This window comes from Capricornis sumatraensis, chromosome 3, assembly GCF_032405125.1.
Source record: "Capricornis sumatraensis isolate serow.1 chromosome 3, serow.2, whole genome shotgun sequence".
NCBI lineage: Eukaryota > Metazoa > Chordata > Mammalia > Artiodactyla > Bovidae > Capricornis > Capricornis sumatraensis.
Genome location: NC_091071.1, coordinates 175,121,595 through 175,133,719, shown reverse-complemented (window position 1 = coordinate 175,133,719; position 12,125 = coordinate 175,121,595).

Here is a 12,125-nt window from a genome sequence, read left to right as displayed (position 1 = left end):
CAACTTTAAGGAAATCTATTGTTTCTAAGGAGAGGAAGAAGCCATCAAAATACATCATTAGAAATGCTGGAGTAAAACTAGCCTTTTTTGGCATCTGATTTTGAGACAGCACTAAAAAAACACATTTTGTGTGTGTGTGTGTGTGTGTGTGTGTGTGTGTTTTAGAGAAGAAATAGCCGAGTCAGGGAAGCGGCATTTTTATTGAACTGTAGTAGGAGTCAGAGATCACTGGACAGAAGGCACACCTTTTGTAAAGGCCTTTACAAAGGGAATGGGAGGGCATGCAGTATTTGGGAAATAACTCATTGTGTTAAGCTCTCAAGTAAAATTTAACATTGACAATGGAGTAACAGTGATAGTGTCATAGTATCTTCAGTACTTCCATTTGTTCCAAACATTCCGAAGGTATTTCCTTTAATCTGCAGGGATTAGGAACTCCAGGTGTTAAAGAATTTCCTGACCTGCTCCAGTTTCTCAGATGCTTTGATGGCCTAGAATTTAGCATGCAAGTAAAGGACTAGAGTTCCAAGTAGACTGAAATGTTTTCATCTGTAGGATTTTAAAACATGAGATTTCCTGAATCCCTTAGCACAGATTTTTCAACCTTGGCAATTTGGGGCCAGGTAATTCCTTTTTGTGGGGGCTTGTCCTGTGGATTCTAGGGTATTTAACAGCATCTTTATCCTCTGCTCACTAGATTAGAGTAACATCTGCTAGGTGTGACAACCAAAAATGCCTCCTTTGCTCTTGGTTGAGAACCACTGACTTTCAGTAGGAGACTTCATCCAGACATGTCCCAGATTATACTTTGGTCCACGGTCTCTTAAGCTTAACATCAGACTGAGAAGCTGTTGGAAGACTGGTGTAAACTGGGCTTTGTGGTTCCTTTTTTTTTCCCCTTCAAATTTTCTATTGGAGGATAATTGTAAAGCACTCTCCTGTGTGTGAGATATTTCTTTGGCTTTTTTCATCTTTATCTTGAAAGTGAAAGTCGCGCAGTTGTGTCCCACTTTTTGCGACCCCATGGACTATACAGTCCATGGAATTTTCCGGGCCACAATATTGGAGTGGGTGGCTTCTCCCTTCTCCAGGGGATCTTCCCAACCCAGGGATTGAACCCGGGTCTCCTGCATTGCAGGCGGATTCTTTACCAGCTGAGCCACACAGGAAGCCCAATCTAAAATAACATGTCTTAGATTCATTTGACAAAAAGTATGAAAAAAACAAGCCTGGTACATAATCTCACTTCCTAGGTAACTCCTGTTAGCATTTTTAAATTATAAGATACAAGCGTCCTGTGCTGCCTGCGTCTCCTTTCCTCTTTCTGCCTCCCCAGCACATGGTAAGCTTTCTGAAAGCAGGGTCGGCGCCTGCTTTGTCCTCTACGCGAGGAGTTCCCAGCCTTCAGGATCTAATGCCTGACAATCTGAGGTGGAGTTGATGTAATAATAACAGATAAAGTATACAGTTAATGTAAAAAAAAATTAATTTGCATGTGTATAGAAAAGTCCAAGGATATAAGAGGAAAATGTAAAGGCTGTTTTCACATTAACAGTTTTGCAGATAGACATGTATGTGCCCACATATGCATATATCACCCTGCCTTTTTTTTTTTTTTGACCACGCTGTGTGGCATATGGAATCTTAGTTCCCCGACCAGGGATTGAACCCATGGCTCTTGCAGTGGATGTACAGAGTCTTAGCCACTGGACTGCCGAATTGCCAGAGAAATCCTTTTTTATTTACACAAAATACATTATGAATGTTTATATATTTTTCTTGCCCAGTAAGCCTTAGCAGTCTTTTGCTATCAACATAAAAAGATGTATTAAAAAAAAATTTTTTTTTTTAGCAGTTGCATAGTATTCTGTATGGCTAATACCTAGCCTTATACTTTTCAGTAAAAAATGCAAGGCAGGGGGTTTAGATACAGAGGTGAACCTCCAAAGCACAAGTGAGGCTTACAGAGGTAAGTGAGAGAGCCAGAACTCAAATCAGAACTGGTAAAATGCCCAGCACTATCTCCCAGCAACCTGCTAGTACCAACACTTTCTCATGGAAGTGAACTTGTAGATGCAAATCCTTACCCCAAACAAACCCAGTAAGAGGAGAAGCTCGAGTTGATCTCCATTCCATCTGGCCCTAGTCCCATGCCCTTGCCACGAGGTCACGCTGCCTGGTTACTAAAAAGTACACCAACTTCAAGGGTTTCTCGGGCCCTGTGGAGATTTGGGAAGACAAGTCACTCCCCATCTCTAGTGCCGCTCCTCCAGAGGTGGTTCCCATGCTTTCTCTACCCCGTAGAGTAGTTCTCACCGCTGCCAGTCACTGTCATTTCTGGAGTCAATCTAGATACCAATTCTAAAGAACCCTGTTTATTTCTACTATTTACTTTTTGGCTGCACTGTGTCTTCGTTGCTGCCTGTGGCCTTTCTCTAGTTGTAGCAAGCAGGGGTTACTCTTCGTTGAGGTGCACGACTTCTCATCGCTGTGGCTTCGCTTTGCAGAGCATGGGCCCTAGGTGCACAGGCTCAGTAGTTACGGTGCACGGGCTTAGTTGCTCCGAGGGAATGTGGAATCTTCCTGGATCAGGGATCAAACCAGCGTTCCCTGCATCGGTAGGTGGGTTCTTAACCACCGGACCACCAGGGACATCCAAGAAAGCTTTAAATTCTGCGAATGATGGGGCAAGAGGAGGGAGAATGTAGAGGAGCTGGAGGGGAGCATTTCTAACATGTCTCATGTGTCTGACTTGCCCTCTGTGATTATTTTGACTCCAGTTCCACAGTTTCATCTAGTCACGGAAAAGTGCTCCTGCCAGATGGCTGCTGGTGAAAACCAGTGTACGGACCACAAGGTAATATGAGATTCCTAGCAACTGGCTGGAGCCATGGAAAAATATGTCATCTGTTGGGCGACTGCACCCTGAGCAGTGAGTGGGTGCCAGTCCCTGTTTGCTGGAAAGGAGGCCAACTCCAGGGGCTGGGGTGGGGCAGAGTCCCCCCCTCGTGGTGGTGAGAATTCAAGCACATCTGGTCTTCCTCAGAGCACCCCGTGCGGTCAGTTTCCAAAGGCAGCTCACTACAACTCTCTTGACAACCAGTTGACTATTTTGCTAAGCATTTTCCACCCACCACCATGCATTTATTGGCCATTTCCCCTTGGCCTGAAACGTCCCACCCCTCTGCCTCCCGCGTCTTTGCCAGCCTGCTCCTATTCATTGTTTATGACGCAGATAGCTGTGGTCACCTTCACGAAGCCTTCTGTGATTTCTGCCTTGAATCAGCATTTGAATCCCTCTTGTGCGCTCCTGTAACTCCTTCCCTCTAGTTCTGCGTCCCTGCTCATTCAGCAAACACGCACTGTGTACCCAGCACGCCAAGGCCCGTGCTAAGGATCACATGCCGTGTCTAGTCTGTGTCCCCAGCAGATCGTGAACCCCACGTAGAGGGAATCTGTTCCTGGCCTCCAACACATGACCTGCACGTGACATCCTCTAGAAATAGTTTATTTTGTAGAAGACACATGATTGCTGCCTGATTTAAGGTGCTTCCTTCTTAGTGAACACAAATGACTGGAATTCATGGGAAACGAGGGAGTGAGATTATTAAATCCTGTTTAATTGGAGATTAAATTGTTTAATTGGAGATTATTATTGCCCCTGTTTAAAATGGAGATGATGGTGAAAATAAACCCCTGAAGAAAAGAGGAAGGTTTCACTCAGTCTTCACTGGGGTGGCTGGCTTCCCTCTCCGTTTTGCACCTGATTTTGCAGTGAGGTGAAGTTAAAACAGCCCTTGGCTGGCTCTGTTTGAAAGCTCCAGGGCCCCCTGGGTGCCTAGCAACAAGCTGACTGCCCAGAATAGTGATTTTGAAGCTGGGTGTGTCTTCTGGGCAGGAAGCCACCAACACCACCAGAGCAGCCAGGGCCTCCCCTTCACTTCCTCTGGGCCGAAGCTCCGCCTTCACTTGGGGCCAGAACTAAGTGTTTTGGAGCCCTGTCTTAGCACAAATGGGATGTTCCTAGCAAAGGTAACTCCCGCCCTTTCAAGGTGTGTGATCTCAGACAAGTCTTGTCACCTCTCTGAGCTCCAGTTCCCACACCTGCCTTGTTTCATATTCCCAGCTAGGGCCACCCTTGCACAGCACAGAGCCATTCTGTATATGCTACTTTCTGTGATAAATAGTCTACATCGTAGCTGAATCTGCTTGGTAAAGGGAAGGTTCATCGAGTGATTCCTTCTCAGCTGTCTCTTTGATCTTTTCCTTCCTGAGCCCATCTCTCAAACAGCTCCATCTCCTCATTCCTCATTTCTCTATGTAAAATCCTGTTTTTATCTTCTCACTCCTCCCCACCCCTCTCCTCATTTCTTATCTTATCCCCAGGCATTAGACCTCAGCGTTGAAAAAAGCCTACACTTCTTAAAAAAAAAAAAGTGTTTTAGTGTATAGGCCATTGCTAGTGTGTCGTGACCTTTAATTTTTAAGATTTAACAGGCATCCCGTAAAACATACAGATCTTAATTTCATGACTCAATGAATTTATCCAAAGTGGGCCTACTCCTCTGACCACCTTCAGATGAAGATACAGGATTTAACCAGCTCCCCCGGAAGTCTCCCTCATACCGTTCCCGAGTTATCAGCCCCCTGAAAGGTAACTGTCATGCTTTCTATCGCCCTAGAGCAGTGCTGCTGAAGCTAGTGGGCAAAGACAGGGCGCTCTCTTTTGTGTCTGGTTTCTTACATCCAGCATCATGTCTCTATAATTTGTCCGTCCCCCGAGCATCCTGCTTTTCTGCGTCTGTGAACCTGGACACGCCTGTTCTTTCCAGCAGGAAGCTTCTGTTCTGCTGACACGCCCTATCCTGACCTGACCAGTCTGTGCAAGTCCTCTAGACTCAGATCAAATCTCCCTCCTTTGGGAAGTCTGTGGTCAGCTCTGGATTTGAATCCCAGAGCTTCCGTCTACCGGCTGTATGATTTCGGCTATGGGTTACTGACCTCTTCACTCCTCACTTCTGTTGAAGATCATGGTGTCTAGAGTTCTTATGAATTTCAAATGTGGTAATACATATTAAATACTAAGAACAATAGCTGGAACCTAGGAAATGCTTAGTAAATATTACATATAACTATTGTGAATACTCTTATGTCCGCAGATTCTTGTACACCCCCCATCTTAACACTTACCTTGATTATTGTTTGTTCCACTGTGTGACCTTAGTTCTTTAAGTGGGAATTGTATCTTCATTCACGGTATTTTCTGCAACAGTCTTTTATGAGTATGCCCTATATTCTAGCACTGAGGTACAGTGGTGAAGGAAATCTTTGCATTTACTTTTTAATGGGAAGAGACGGATTACAAGAAAAATAAAGAGACGAGATCATTCTGGATAGTGATCAGCTCTAGGAAGGAAGTAAAACCGTGTGGTGTGAGAGCGGGTGTGAGGTGCCGCTGAAGCTGCAGGGGTCGGGGGGGAAGGGAAGAGGTCTTCTTGAAGAGGCGAGATTGAAACAGAGCAGGTACATGCAGAGCAGGAGCGAGACCAGCAAGTGCAAGCTTCAGAGGGCTTCACAGGAAGCTCAGATGTGTCTGAGGAACAACAAAGAAGACCACGTAGCTGGAGCCCAGTGAGTGAATGCGTGGGCTGGAGAAGGCCAGAGGATGGGCAGGAGCCAGGAGAAGCTACTGAAGTTAAGTGGGGGGATATTGTTCACCTCTGCTGCCAAGGTGCCTAGGACATAATGGACACCGACTACTTGCTGAATACTGGCAGCAATGTGCCCAGGACCAGTTAGGCCACACAAGCAATTCTTGGATCATTTTCAAGTTGAAATTTAATCTTTGTGCTGTATGCTTCTGAGCTCTTACCAAAACCGACTGGATGGGGAAGGAGATGCTCAGGTGTTTATAGATTCTTCTCTTCCCTATCCCATCTCATCCACTCTTCTTCAGTGACCCAGATTATCTCCACCAGAGATGTGTAACAGTGATGAAGGTGGCAAGTCTGGGCCAGTTAGAGAAAAGGCAGGTAGGAAACAGGTTCGGTCAGTTTCTCTCCTTTCTCTGACTCCAAGAGGGGTCCAGGTCCCTGGACAAGCGTAAGGATGTGGCACAAAGTGGAGGAGAGAGACTGAGCCCCGAGGGGACTGCATAAAGGGTGGGAGGGGGGTGGTGACCCTTGGAGGCGCCTGCTTTAGCCTCTTAAGGTGTGGCAGTCCCAGCAGAAAAATGGGGCTGCTGGCAGGGCCTGGGGCTGTGACCAGCCTGAGAAGGGAAAGACCAGCCAGTAAATCAGAATGGAAGGAAAGGCCTGAGTCTCAGTGACAGGAGTTTATTTATTTATTTGGCTGCACCAGGTCTTCCCTGCAGCATGTGGGCTCTAGCTGCGCCGTGTGGGATCTAGTCCCCTGCTCAGGGATCGAACCTTTGCCTCCTGCATTGGAAGTGTGGAGTCTTAGCCACTGGACCACTGGGGAAATCCTCCAATAATAGAAATTTGTACAACAACATCAACCTTTTAGTAACAACAGTGAGACTTTATTTAATTATTTCTAATTTTAATTTTTATGAAATATTACATGTGAGAAAAAGCACAGAAAACAAGTATACAGTACAATGAATACTTATAAAGCAAACATCCAAGTAATCATCACCCAAGTCATGAAACAGAACATTGTCAACATCATCCCCCAAGCCCAGCACACCTCGATCCTTTCCAGATTACTATCTCAGTTAGACGCAGCCAATAGCTGGATTTTTATAATTGTCACTTCCTTGATGTTCTTAATAGTTTTATAACCTATGAATCACACAGAGAGTCTTAAATTAGGATTTTCTCACGTAAATCCTAAGACTGAGGGCCGCAAAAGAGAGCCTCTTTAATGTAGATTCTTCTCCAGTGGATCTTGGCAGGCTCTGGGGAGATGGTAATGGATTTGAGGCTTTGGTATTTGTCAGAGAAAGTGGTGTTGAGGCTTCTCTCATTCAACCAGTGTTGGAGTGCTCACTACATTTAAAGCTCCTGAGATGCACCCCAAACTGAGCCTGCCCCTGGGAGCTTACAGTCAGGCAGGGAAAGTGTCGATAAGCATGACAGAACAGGGTGAGGCCTGGGGAAATCCTCAGATAAGTGCTCTGGGAATTTAGAAGAGGCAGGGACCACTTTTGGTGGCAGGAAGCAGAGCAAGCTTTATGGAAGAGGTGGATGACGCTCATTCACGCATTATTTATCAAATATTTTTGAAGGTCGGCAGAGTGCCAGGAAATTAGGTAAAAGGAAACAAAAATGAATAAGTTAAGATCCCTGCCTGCTCATGGCCGAATGGCATTTTAGCAGATACAAATATGGCATGCTTTAAAAAGAGCATAATAGGAATAATTGGTTGTGTGGAGTTGTCAGGGAAGCATTCACAGCTGAGATCTAGGTTAGTCCTTGAAGAAAAGAACAAGAGTTTGGCAGACAAAGAAGGGAACCAGTGAATCTGCCTAGTTACAGAAGTGGGAAAGGACACAAGGTCGATGTTGGCGAAAGGAGCAGTTCCTAATGGGGAGGAGAGTGGGACTCGAGAGGTAGGACAGATGAACAGGAAGGGTGTTGCTGGCAAGGGGAACAGCATTAGCAGCACAAAGAGACCAGAAATCATGGTACCTGCGTGCACAATACTAAGTAACTTACTCTCACTGCAGCATAAGGGGGTGGGATGAAAGTTGTGATGGTTAATTTTATATGTCAACTTGACTGGGCCACACGGTGCTGAGATATTTGGTCAAACATTATTTTGGATGTTTCTGTGAGGGTTTCTGGATGATATTAACATTTGAGTAAAGCAGATTGCACTCCCTGATGTGATGGGCATCATCCAACCAGCTGAAGGTCTGAGCAAAAAGGCTAACCCTCCCTTGAGTAAGGAAGAAGTAAGTCCTGGCTTTGGACTCAAACTGAAATGTTGAATTTTCTTGGGTCTTGAGTGGCTGGCTCTCGGACTGCAATGGAAGCATTGGCTCTTCTGGTTCTCAGGCCATCAGACTCGGATGGGAACTGTACCAGTTCCTGCATCCGTAGCTTGCCAACCCACCTTGCAGATCTTGGGGCTTACCAGCCTCTGCAATCATGTGAATCACTTCCTTATAATAAGTCTCTTTAGGTAGAATTGGAAATATAGATGCATATAAATATATTGATAGATAGATGTAGATCCGTCTATCCGTCTACTGAATCTCCTACTGGTTCTGCTGCTCTGTAGAGGTAATACAGAAGGGAAGGGGAAGTGACTTTGGAAAGGCAAGTTGGTGCCTGATCATGGGGGACAGAGAATACCTGGCTAAAGGACTTAGAATTTTATTTTGAAGACAGAGGAGAAAGCACTGGGATTTCCTGAACTGGGCAGTGTCTTAATCAGAACCGACACCTAGGAAGATGAAAGCTGTGCTGTATAAAATGAATTCAAACAGAGCTTCTTTTTGATTTTTTCAATTTTTTAGCTGCACCACATGGCATGTGGGATCTTAGTTTCCTGACCAGGGATCAATCTAGCACCCTTTGCAGTGGAAGCACAGAGTCTTAGCCACTGAACCATCAGGGAAGTCCTAGAAGAGAGGTTCTTAAAGGAAACCTCTAGAAGCTGGGTATTAATTTGTGGGCATAGGATCTACGATGCAAAAAAATTGGGGATCCCCGAAGCCGATCTAGGCACCGCAGAACCTGAAGCACGTGGGAACTGGAAGATGATTTCTGTGGTGCTGATGAGATTTGTGCGTAGCTGGAAATTTGGAAAAGGGGGTGAGCAGGGGTTAGAGACGGAAGAGATTTGGGAATCATCTACGTAGAGGGTGGTGGCAAGTACCCCAGGGGGCAGACGCTGGGGTCAGGAGTGGCAGAGTGACAGTGCATCAAGAGCCTTGAAGTTGCGCGTAATGGAAAACTACCCCACCTGGCCCAGGCAGGAGAGGGGATTCATTGGCTGATGTGATTGCAAACTGAAGAAGACTGGATCCAAGGGTTCAGTCATGCTACTGAGACTTGGTTTCACTGTCCTGTCTCTCCGCTCTGTTCTGCCTGTCTTGGTCTCATTCTCGGGCTGTCACTGGACTGACTGTGGGAAGAGGGCTACCAGCAGTGCCGTGATTACATGCTGCTCTCAGAAGATGGATTCATGCAACTGGACAGTTCTGACCAAAGGCCCAGAATCAGATCTCATGGCTCTCGTTGTGTCACGTACCCACTGCTGGCATGCTGTGGCCAGAGTCCTCTAAAATGCTCTGATAGGCCAAGCATGTGTCACGTGTCTAGCCCTGCAACTTGACGAGAGACTCATCTCTCAAGCCACAGGGGTTGAGAACTGGGGGAAGAGCTGCCTAGGAGAAATGGAAATGCTGTTACCAGAGGAAGAAGGAATGGGCACTGGGCTGGTAATCACAGGGGAAGGAGAACTGGAAACCCACAGGCTGGCCGTCCTGCAAACGTGAAGCAGCTGCCGCCAGTGGGTCAGTGGGGAGGGGCCACCAGGAGGTGGAGGTCTGGGCTGACAGCAAGGGAAGGGCTAGACTCGGTAACACTGTTGCCTTTGGGGCAACATAAATGTTGGAGAAGCTTCTTCTGACAAAGCTCTGACAGCATAACAAAGTGCTAAGTGAGTTCTTGTCCTCAGGATAAAGGCAGGAAAAACCAAGTGGGTTGGGTGACACCCCATCAGGATTTTGCTGCTGATGGAAAGGGCAGACATTGTCTGGGGACATTGATGGGAACTGTGAGACGGGATGGAGGAAAGGGCACTGCTAACTGGTCTTGCGGAGGTTGAAAACAACCAGTTTTCCTTCCAGTTTAAGAAACTAAGCTCATGCATTTTTCAAATAGTCAAAAATTTACAGTAACCAAAAATAACCTAAATTCTGAAAGTAGGCAATTGATTGGATAAATATAGAAATGCCTGAATAATGAAATGCAGCCTTTAAAAATGATGCGTGGGGACTTCCCTGGTTGTCTAGACCTCAGCCTTCCAGGGCAGAGGTTGTGGATTTGATCCCTGGTTGGGGAGTTGGTTTCCCTGGTGGCTCAGAGGGTAAAGAGTCTGCCTGCAATGCAGGAGACCCAGGTTCGATCAGTGGGTCAGGAAGATCCCCTGGAGAAGGAAATGGCGACCCACTGCAGTATTCTTGCCTGGAAAATCCCATGGACTGAGGAGCCTGGTAGGCTACACACCATTGGGTAGAAAAGAGTCGGACACAACTGAGCGACTTCACTCTCACTTTGGGGAGTTAAGATCCTACATGCCTTGAGGCGGAAAAAAAAAACCATAAAACAGAAGCAATATGGTAACAAACTCAATAAAGACTTTAAAAACGGTCCACATTAAAAACAAAACTTTATATTTTTTAGTATATGATGCTTTACTTGACGTGGAAAGATGTTTGCAATGTAGTTTTGAGAGAGAAATGCAGAGTACAATCTGTTTTTGTACAATAAATGTGTATACATATATCTATGAATATCTATATTCATATATCTATGAATATCTGGAAAGGTGTACACTGAAATGTTAATAGTTGGTATCACTAGGGATAGGACTAACAGCTAAAGCTTATCTTCTGATTTCATTTTAATAAACCTGCTAGGTAGTATGTAGGTACTACCTACTACCAACATACTACCTACAACGACCTACAATTAGGTAGTTTGTAGGTCAACTGGCCTCTTGGGGTTAAGTGCTAGCTCTGCCACTGACTGGCTTGGTGACCTTGGGTAAATCCCCTAACACGTCTGAGCCTCTGTTCATGCATCAATAAGTGGGGGTACACTTTGTGCGGTGGCACTATCCTAGCCTATGAAGTTTATCCCAGAGGTGATTATGGCTGATTGAAAAGAAAAATAAGTGGGGGTAGTAGTTTCTTAACTTCTAGGGTGGTTGTGAATTTTACATTAGCTACTATTACATGCAAACCTGTTCAGTTCAGTTCAGTCTCTTAGTCGTGTCCAACTCTTTGCAACCCCATGAACTGCAGCACGCCAGGCCTCCTGTCCATCACCAACTCCCGGAGTCCACCCAAACCCCCGTCCATTGAGTCGGTGATGCCATCCAACCATCTCATCCTCTCTCGTCCCCTTCTCCTCCTGCCACTTATAGTAAACACTCAAAAATGTATTTTTCTCGTGTAATTAAAAAGTCCAAAAGAAACTCTTAACTATTAAACATACTGGAAACAAATGTTTTTCTTGGCCAACTAACTGTGGTGGTCATCAACAAAGGAGCTGTTACTAAGATAAGCTATTTTCCTGTAACACTGGGAAACATCTGAACAAGACAGAAGGTTCCTACTCTCCTGAAGTTTGCACACTAGCCAGGAAGACAGATGATAAACAGATGCTGTGAGGATAGCAAGATCAGGAAGTCGGTGACATTGAAAGGCTGAGAGCCGGCAGAAGGGCTGCAGAGGAGGCAGTGAGTGCAGGTGGTGGCGAGGAGGTCTCTAAACCAAGAGATGTGGTTGGAGCGAGGGACAGAAGGGTCTAAACAGAGATGAGAAGCGACCTCAGCTCTTAGGCCAGTTCAGTTCAGTCGCTCAGTCGTGTCTGACTCTTTGCAACCCCATGGACTGCAGCACGCCAGGCTTCCTTGTCCATCACCAACTCCCAGAGTTTACTCAAACTCATGTCCATTGAGTCAGTGATGCCATCCAACCATCTCATCTTCTGTCCCCTTCTCCTCCTGCTCTCAATCTATGGTCTTTTCCAGTGAGTCAGTTCTTCGCATCAGGTGGCCAAAGTATTGGAGTTTCAGCTTCAGAATCAGTCCTTCCAATGAATATTCAGGACTGATATCCTTTGGGATGCACTGGTTGGATCTCCTTGCAGTCCAAGGGACTCTCAGGAGTCTTCTCCAACACCACAGTTCAAAAGCATCAATTCTTAGGCGCTCAGCTTAAGCCAAGGCGTACTGAATACAGGCCTGAGGGAGTCAGGAGGCCGTCCCACTTGTAGTGTGGTTTCGGGCAAGTCACTGCCCGTTTGAGTAGCCACTGTCTTCTCTGCAAAATCGGGATGCTAACACTTTGTAAGGATGCAAGGATCAAAAGACATGTTAGGGGCAGCGCTTTGCAAGAGATCGTTTGTAGCATAAACTACAAA